A 10,382-nucleotide genomic window follows, 5' to 3' on the forward strand; every position below is an offset into this window, starting at 1 on the left:
TGATATATATCACGCCAAAAAAATTACGTATGAAATTATATTAAAAAAAAAAAAATCAGACACATGTATGTTAGACCTTTTAGTCTCATGACATAATTTCGTTTTAATCATCCAGCACGAAATACTCTTACTCATTATAGGTGAGACTCTAGAACCGATGGTATGAAACAGTTCCTATTAACCCCTTCGCTTCTAGAGATGTTTTCATTGCTGCATCAGGTCGCCTGTCCGATACCAGAAATACAAAAATAAATACATCCTTTGTGGTGAGAGAAGCAAAAGAAGAAAGAAAGAAAAAAAAAATCTCCGTGGTGAGAAATAAATAAATAAATAAATAAAAATGAATACAAGAAATACATCATTATACTAAAGTAACCCCAAGAGATTCGTCTAAGCTTACAATAATAATATCTTCAGTGCTCCGGAATCGAAATATATCACAATCCAAAGACACGATGGGCACTGAAATGTTCAACAATATTAGCTTCATTAGTTCAGAATCCCAGCCCTGAAAAATATGACCTGACCTGACCCCCGTCTCAATATGCATATCATTACTCGTTTTCTCATCTTAACCTGGCACCAGATTTTTTTTTCCTTTTCCTGCTTCTTTGCATTTGTCGTAGTTCAGGGACAAGAATAAGACACAATGACTCTAAAATTACTTCCACAGCACTTCCTTGGGACTATTCTTTCACATCCCTTCCATTGCACTTCTTTGTGACTAGCGCTATCATTTTGAGTTCATTTCTTCTTCCAGGACAGTATTCAGGGTTGAGAGATGACAATTTTAGGCCAAGTTAGAGGTAAAAGGATATAGTAAACAAGAGGACTGGAATTTCACACCATTAGCTCGAAACCCAGGACGAGTAAAGAATGTCAAATATTAATTCATGTAACCTTCACCCTGTCCTGTAAAAAAAAAAAAAAAAAAAAAAAAAAAAAAAAACCCTTAATGCCCCCTTTCCACACCTTGGTAAATGAGGTGGAATGAAAGATATTAGAACGAGTGTGTGTGTGTGTGTGTGTGTGTGTGTGTGTGTGTGTGTGTGTGTGTGTGTGTGTGTGTGTGTGTGTGTGTGTGTGTGTGTGTGTGTGCGCGTGCGCGCGCGCGCGCACGAGCGTATATGAGTTCGTGCTTGAGTGCGTGTGCGTGTGTGGGCGCTAATGATGAAATGTATGAAAAGGACAAATAAGTTCTTTTCCGCATCTTTACCTGCCGCAATGATTTTCCACGAAGAGAGTAAGGCTTCTGGGAACGGCAATGAAAAATTTACGAAATCTCTAAAACGTGTCGCCTGATCGTAAAATATTTCTCATTTAGTGTGGAGTGGATTTCCCTCGCTATTTCAGTTTTTATTGCGGACATTTGGTGTGGTGGGGGTTGATTGCTGGAGGAGGAGGACTGCTGTTTATAAGGACAACGAGATCGATTGCAGATGAGGCGAGAGGAGGAGTCTGAGGGAATGTAAGTTTGTTAACAGCCTTGTACCTGGCACAGAACCCACATCAACATTTAAAACAATAGACAGACAGACAAACAGACAGACAGACAGACAGTCGCGCGCGCACACACACACACACACACACACACACACACACACACACACACACACACACACACACACACACACACACACACACACACACACACACACACTCGTTGGTGCAGTGGTAACGTTCTCGCTTGCCAACTGGTGGACGAGAGTTCGCGCCTCGCTCAGGTTGCGAAAAGTTTCACTGACGAAGTGGGTGGTTACTGTCCCCCTGGAGCAAGGGGACGGGTGTGTGGGTGTGTGAAGGTCACAGCCTTGCCCCTTAGATCGGACTATATGAGCTCTCAGCTCCCTTCCGGGAGGGTAAAAGCTGACGATCACGACCATCAAGTGATCCTGACCGACCCGGTGAATTAAGTGCACACACACACACACACACACAAATAATAAGCAAAGCACAAAGCAAGCACACACACACACACACACACACACGAGCTCGCATGCGCATGCACCCATATACACTTACACACACACAGAGATGCACTACAAACCGAAGTGGTGACAATTTATAAAACAGACGAAGGTTCATTGAAAGAAGAGACCATGACAATTTCTATAACTGAAGAAGGTTATTGAAAGAGGAAACCACGACGATTTTTAGATCGGGGGAAGGTTCACTGAAAGAAGAGACCATGGCGATTTATACGGCCGAGGAAGGTTCACTGAAAGAAGAGACCATGGCGATTTCTAGGACGATGGAAGATTCACTGAAAGAAGGACCCAATACGATTTATACAGAGGAGGAAGGTGCACTGAAAGAAGAGGCCATGACGATTTTAGACTGCTGGAAGGTTTATTAAAAGAATACACCCAGACAAGGGAAGCACCCATGGGAGAAATGTACAATCAACAACAAAAGTCCTGTCGCCTCTCTTGGCCTCTTGGCTTTCCCTCCATCAGTTTATAAAGTTCGTCTGGTGAGTCCAAAGCACAGCACTGGTGAAACTGATCCGTTGCCTTATAAATCACAGGAGTCGGCTGCTGGTGGCTTACGAGGCAGTGGAGAGAAATGTAAGGATGAGGTCATGACGTTTGTTTGTGACAGTACATAAAAGAAATTAGGGTCATTTTATTAAAACTTGATAAGCAAAAGTCTGGAGAGTCCCTGAAATATTTTGCATTCAATTCTGAAACATGTGATGACGGGAGAACATGTCTGACCTTTGTCTTTGCTGACTGCGCTCTTTAATGTGGGATGCATGCTAATCACATCTAAAAATTATAGGTGATCCACAAATGACCGATAAAAAATGAGACTTGCTTATACCATCCCGTTATAAGTTTTAGAAATAAGGGCCTATGTAAAATTATCCTTGTCTTATTTGAGTCCGAATGACGCAGATGATTTTATTTAGCTCAGGATAGACTTATCGAAATGGAGGGTTTAGATGCAACCTTTGTTCATCCCTTCATTACTATACTTGAATAGAATCTTTCAGTAAAATATTCTGAAGGTAGCAAGAATAGAATTACAGCATCAGAGTGAAAGGGGTTAGATCACAGCTATAAAAAAAAAAAATATAGTGTCAGGACCCTAAAATATCATATATAATAGCTGGTGGCATAGAAGTAACTTAGAAGGTTAAGTCAGTCATGGCTAGGGCCGGCAGGAAATATCGTCTCCACATTCTCTCTGAGGAATGTGCAGTCTGCACCTAGTGACGCCTGATAGGAATACACACATACAACACACAAGCTTCTAGAACACTCGACAACCGTATAATCCACGTGACAGGAGCTCTCATATACGAGAGAGAAGCGAGAAGTAGACAGAAGGAATTAGGAGGCTGGAGAAGAGAGAGCGAGAAGGGGAGTCTAGTTAGAGAGGCTGCGAGAGAGTTAGCAAGCATAAAACCGCACTCGCCTCAATACGCTCTTGTGAGACATACTTAGTATAAAATTTTGAGATATTCCCTCTGAAGAAATAAACTACAATGAAACCCCAGTACTTATCTTTATCTTCTCCTATCAGTCCAAGTTTTATTCAGCTTAGGGATAACTTTTCGGACTGGAGGGTTTAGATACAGCCTGCATGAACACTTTAAATACAGTGACGGAGATGTTTTGTTTTTTCAAGTTTTATTATTTTTACCCTAAGGCAATATTTTTTCGACTTTGTGAGAGATTTTCAAAACCGAAGGAGTCACTGTCCCTCTGAACAGTTTGCATCCCTCCACCACTACGGCGGGCACGTAGCACCCGTCTGGCAGCAAACTTTCATTCCTTTTCTGTCCAGCTCTCTAATGCAAGAGTTAAGCATTACTCCCCGTCCTTGACATATGCAACAGGTAAACTGTGGAACTGTCTTCCTCTGTCTGTATTTCTACTCTCCATGATCTCCAGTCTTTTAAACGCAGTGTATCCAGGCATCTCGAAATGAACGTATCTTATATTTTCTCTCTGCTTTCTATTTTTTTTTTTTTTTTGCTTGGAGGGAAATGGTTTCCTGTACACCAGGAAACCATTTCATACGCTAGGTGGCAACCATGTAACCAAATTATGGCGCCTGGTGGTTTAATGGGTAATTAAGGCTCTCCAATCGGATTAAGCCTGTGCAGATTTACATCCAAGGGGTGGTTGGAGTTTACTGCTCACATAATGCCACTCAGGGATGTGTGAGGCTGGTCACTTTCATCTTAAATGTCGGGACCAATTTCCCTACGCTCCTCATGGGACAACACAGGATTGGATGATGATGATGATGATGAGCAATCTTGCCGGCTTTATGCATCCGGTTCCTTCTTCCATGCACATAAAAAAGAGTATGACCTCCAACGCTTTCCCTGCTAGACAGTACCCCGACAGTATATAAACTCGGCTGTAGATAATAAGAATAAATCATCGTCCTGAAGGGCTTAATGGAGAAGACGTCCAGTCCCATCACTATACTATTTCTAATCTTAGAAAGTGAAAAAAAAAAGTTAATAATCGTCACCTGTTGGCAAGCAAAGTAAGCAAGACACATTTCTGAGAATGTTAAACAAGTGTGAAAATTCTAATAATTAACTACATCCCTCTGGAAAATGGCAGGATACCGTGGCTTTAATTCGGGCTCCTATGACTCACTCTCGTCTGCATAATCATCTGGCATATGCTTGGAATGGAACACTAGAGCTACCCCGACCACGAAAAGGTTAGTACTTTGAATCCGGCTGACGTCTTTGGTATACCCCTTTCACCTTAACTTGGCCCATATTTTCATTCTTTTACGACTTATTTCACGTAGCTCAGTGGCAGTAAAAAACAACGCTACGGCTCTACATCCTCTCCATAGCGCTTCTTCGTGACTAGCACCATATTTCGTTGCTAATCTATCCTTACAGCTGGATACTGAAATTGGAGAGATGACGATTTTAGGCCAAGGTAGAGTAAAAGGAATCTGACTTATTAATCCTGCTTTCAGACGATTTTGCTCGGCTTCAGAACGGCCTCTTGTACTGAAGGGGTTTATCAATCCAGTTTTTAGCCCCTCCAGTTCGAAAAGTCTGTCCTTAAGCTGAATAAACTCGTCAGAATTTGGCAGGAACAGAATGATACAAACTTCCCCAGGTTAATGATATCAGCATTTAGAACACCATAACTCATGATCCCATACCCCACTGTCAGTCTGTTTCTACCATCGTTTTGTGATTTATTTAATGATACTGTATGCTGTTGTATTACTGTGTGGATACAAGGACCCGTATTCTCATCGATTAAGGAAGCTCCCTATCACCTCATCCTTAGGGATTCATTTTGCTCATTACTCGTGCCGTCCTCTTCTGTGTTACTTAAATCATTATAATATCACCATACTCTGCATAAATACCGTACAAAATTATATTACCTAGCCATATCCAAAATAAATTGGTAAGGAAGAGGTGTTAGGGAGCTTCCTTAACCGCTGAGAATACGAGCCTAAAAGTGGGTTCGGTAGGTCTGATATGACAACCGAAGAACTTAGCAATTAACCGAAATATTTTGTTCTATCTATTTTTAGACAGACACCATAATCCCGTAAGGGGTGGCCGTTTGTCTTTGAGTTAGTTGTTTTATGCGGTGGGACACTAACCCTCCACCAACCCACTTGTCGACACCAAGAGAATATTTTGTTACTTTACGTTATTTCATTAAGAGCAACATATCTGGCCAAGTCTTTAAGTAACACTGACTGTATTCTATGTGGCTTTGCAGACAAGGGGGAAACAAACTGAGTCGTCTTACCATCACGAGAGGTGACGTGAGGCAATATGTAGATAAATAGGTAAATAGGTAGGTAAGCAGACAGGAAGATAGATAGGTAGGTGGGTAGATAGGTAGGTAGGCAGACAGGCAGAGAGAGAGAGAGAGAGAGAGAGAGAGAGAGAGAGAGAGAGAGAGAATCTTTCCTACATATGCAGATTGAAACTTTGCATTATTTATATGAGCAATCAGCACACGTGAGCCAACAAAAGTGGTTGCATAAAGAGAAAAGGCAATCATCTGAATATGTATTTTTCCTTTTTGCGATAGGCGATATACTCGTAAATATGGAAAAGGCATTACTGAAATCCCTGGGAGTTGAATGTTTGCGATGTGATATGAGAATGTGAAAACAGTATGGAAAATTCTGGCTCTTGAATGTGGTGGAACGTAAAAAAAAAAAAAAAAAAAAAAAAGCACTTCCACTATTTTGGTACCTTCTTGGAGGGTTAAGGAGACTCCAAGATAAGTATCCCGTTGTCCAGATCATTTAAACCTCTGGAGAACACCCTACTTCCCTGGCAAAGCTTAGATGAGGGCATTCCTTGGGTTTGAAATGTTACTAACGCATACGCCCTCCACTGATCCAGGTATTTAAGAAGCTATAGTGTAAACATTAGGAACTGAACGTTAGCATAAATGTATAAAAATGCACACTAGAAACACTGGAGGATCAAGTACGTGTGATTAAAAGCAATGAAGAAAACACTGGCATTTAAGTGTGTTATACGTATGAATCATGTCTATGTCAGGTTTGGATTTCAGTGTCGTAGGTCCAAAGTTAAGGTCACTAGAACAATAATAAAAGGAGAAGAAGGAAAAAAGAAATAAAAGACAAATTAATAAATCTGTCCTCATAGGCAATTTTCCCTCGTCTCGTGAAAATTCTGGTTCTTGGTACTTCGAGAAGTTTCATTAAGACGTCTGTAGTAGGAGATCCCGAAATTAACCATTGCAGTCCAGGTCATTTCAGCCTTAGGAGACCAGTATACATCCTTTGTAGCGTTTCAGAGACAGAACAGACATCAAACATCTCTTGGATTCAAGTCGTGACGCGTTAGTTCATGGCTCCCTCCCACCAGAACTCTGCCACTATACCACTGAGGCTAAACTAATCAGTAATATAATGAACAGTTAGAATACTGACGAGCGTAAGTGAGATAGAGGAGGGGAGAGGAAGGCGGAGACGAAGGATGGGTGGGATGGATAGGTTGGAAAGGTATTATATATATTGTCACGGGGTTTTTAAGATAAATGCACTATTAAAGGATAATGTTCAGTAATCCTGATAGCAGGGACAATGAATTGTCTTGCTAAAAATCAAGCAATGATTACTTTATGCTGGCTTGCTTCGCCGATTCTCTACGAACGAGAATTTATAAACTTTCTCAACAGTACACAGCAGAGACTAATTACTCACAAATGCTGTTTATTAGTACTGTTGGCCTCTGGAGAAAGTGACTCCACCCCTGACAATCAATAACTGATGCTATCAATGATAACGGGTTCTTGCTGATGCATTAACTCCTAGATGGCACAACGGATTTAAGCTTAAACAAAAGACTGGCCTAAGTACCAGTTATGAATAGCAAAGCGTTTATGCAAGCTTGGAGCTATAACTAGAATAAGATTTATATGGAGAAATGAAACACGAGTTTACATTACATTAAGCTCAAAGAAAAAGAACTGTTAAATTTATTGATTACAAAGGAATAAATTTACTTTACATTTCAAAGTGAATTCAAATAAGGAGATCACACTCACTCGCTCAATCAAAAGCTAAACTCTTAAACCTAGGAAAAAAAACGAAAAGAAATACTGGTCAAAGAGTGGACTAAGCGGATGACTGGGCGTCGTTACTGGAAGGACACTGCACTCGCTAAGTCTCTCGCCTATCACACTATGTGGAATTTCAGGAACGGCGGCACTACACGCTCTGGCCCAACCTGCTTTTGTGGCGCTCAAACCTCGACTGACTTAATCGTGGGAAAGAGGGAAGTGTTGTGGCCACATTACCAACGGCTAGAATGAGCGAAACACCCCACAACAAATCGCTCAGCGGAAGCGCTAATGTCTTGCACAAAGACGATCATTTATGATATTGAAAAATTGTTTTGAAAACACTCCCGACCGGGTGAGCGGTTAACTGAACGATAAACACTGGGATTCCACTAAAGTTCGCTGTTTCCACTAAATTTAATGTCACGAGCCGACTCGTGACATAGATGAATAAGGGTGGTGTGAGTTGGAGGGACGGCAGTTTGATAGCGGAGGACAAATTGGCAAGGAGGCGATTTACTAGAGGGCACGAGGGATAAAGACATCTGGCTATAGACATTACGGACCCTCTTTTCACTAGTTCCATATGCCTTTCCAAGACCATCTTAAAAGCTAAATTAGGTCATGCTCCACTAATTGGCAAATATAAAATGGTTTAGTGTACCTCCCTATACTGCAAATCTGAAATGGCTTTCTATACCTCCCTGGAATGTAAGTGTGAAATGGCTCAGTGCATTGCCATAATTTATTCCTTTCCGTTGCATAAAACCATATCAAAACCTATATATACGATACTAAACTAATCGGCAGCAGTAAAGCAGGTTAACATCTCACTTCTTTTTTTATCTTTTCAGACTGTCAAAACCTAATTTACATCTCACTCAACGAATTAGCAATAATCAAATGGTTTTTAGTCTCGCTCCATTACTTTGAAATTTGGAGGCTCAGAAATATATAGAAGTTACTCTTCAGGGTTGTGCATGAATAGTAGGGAGAGAAATTTATGAAACCTCGCGTAATGAGGTACACCTCTTTAAACCTACAGCGAAAGAAGCCAGAGAAATCTTTCCAAGCCTGAGCAATACTGGCTTGAATGCTTCACTGTAATAACGCTATATATCCACGCCACCCCTAACCATTTAACTGGAGCCCAATTTACACGAGTAAAATACAGGTTATTGGTGAAATCTGTTCACGTTCCTGGCTTCACGATATTAAGATTCAAGCATTACTGCAACTTTATATACTGTATTCATGAATATTAATGGTGTTGCTTTATTTTCAGATATTGCGACAACTACCTATATTCTTCCACATTAATGTTGTCGATTTATTTTCGAACATTACAACAACTATCTGCATTCATTCATCCTAATGGTGTCGATTTACATTCAGATAATGCAGTAACTTTATATATTCATGAATCTTAACTGTGTTGTTGATTATTTCAGATATGACCACAAGTATCTATATTCGTGCATCATAATGGTATCGTTTTACTTTAAGAAACTGCTGCAGCTTTTTATATTGATGCATCTGAATGGCGTCGTTTTAGTAAAAATAAAACCATTTTCGTCTTTATGAAGGTAATGCAGGAACAACACAAAGTGAAGTCATATGTCATTAAACTCCATCAAAACACACTGAACAGCAGTAATAAATTACCATTTTGTTGGTCGTATTTTTACATATTTCTACCGCGAAACAGAGCAAAATCTTTACAGTAAGATTACAGGATTTAATAGTAATACAGGTAATTATTGCAAGCACACCTACTGAGGAAAAGCTTGTACTGAGAGGCAACACTCCACTTTAGCGAGATTAATCAAGTGAGTGACATCATTAACATTCCTTTTAGTGAAACTTTATCCCTCAGTATCACTTAGATCTCGGTAACCGTACTAGTAACATTACTGCTGGCATTTCTTATAAAACATGCAACAGTAATTGTGATGAGTGCTACTAACACCAGTGTTTTAATCTATATTTTGCTCTCTATTGGGTGCGATCGCAGCACATGCTGAGATTATGTCCCATGAATATTTTCAAGGACTAACTAAGGTTCTTCTCAATATTTATTTCTCATCTTTTTCACACAAGTAATATAAAGAGAGTGTGTGACCAGAAAGTATCAAACGTATTTCACATAATAATAATAATTTATTATTTATACTATCATTTATATGGCCAACGGCCATACCACGTTGAGTACACCGCTTCCCGTCCGATCAGCGAAGTTAAGCAACGTTGGGTCTGGTTAGTACTTGGATGGGTGACCGCCTGGGAACACCAGATGCTGTTGGCATCCCTACGTGTCAAGTGGGGTTGGTGGAGGATTAGTGCCCCTCCCTGTAAAACAATTAACTCTAAGCCATTGGCCACCCCGTCTGGGATACATGGCGTCTGGCAATGAATGAATGAATATGAATGATGATTTGTATACTAACATCTAGAGAGGAAATGGCTAACAGGTATACAAACTGACTTCACATTCCTGTGTTAATGGTTTACCACATAGCAATATTGTACATCTCATCACCACAGTTATAAACATTTTTTTTTTTTTTGAATGGAAGAAGGAACCAAAGGCATGAATCCGCAAATTGTTCCCCCAAAGAAAAAAAAAAAAAAAATAACAGACAGCCAAATTCAAGATCCGTTCATTTCGAGATGCTTGGACATACTGCATATGGAAGACTGAAGATCATAGGCAGTAGGAAATACAGACAGAGGAAGGCAGTTCCAGAGCTGACCTGTTGAATACAGAATGGACTGGAAGTAACGGTTAACTATTGCATTAGAGAGTTGGACGGAAAAGGGGTGAGA

General features: G+C 40.3%; 1 non-coding gene across 1 annotated transcript; it reads left to right on the forward strand.

Moving 5' to 3' along the window:
• The first annotated feature begins 9,742 nt into the window (after nucleotides 1-9,742).
• LOC145396891 (5S ribosomal RNA) lies at nucleotides 9,743-9,861 on the forward strand. The gene has a single exon (XR_013896850.1). It is a non-coding gene; the product is annotated as a 5S ribosomal RNA (ribosomal RNA).
• Nucleotides 9,862-10,382: the final 521 nt, after the last annotated feature.

Source organism: Coenobita brevimanus, chromosome 39 (assembly GCF_032717465.1).
Source record: "Coenobita brevimanus isolate Jiangsu-jjx chromosome 39, ASM3271746v2, whole genome shotgun sequence".
Taxonomy (NCBI): Eukaryota; Metazoa; Arthropoda; class Malacostraca; order Decapoda; family Coenobitidae; genus Coenobita; species Coenobita brevimanus.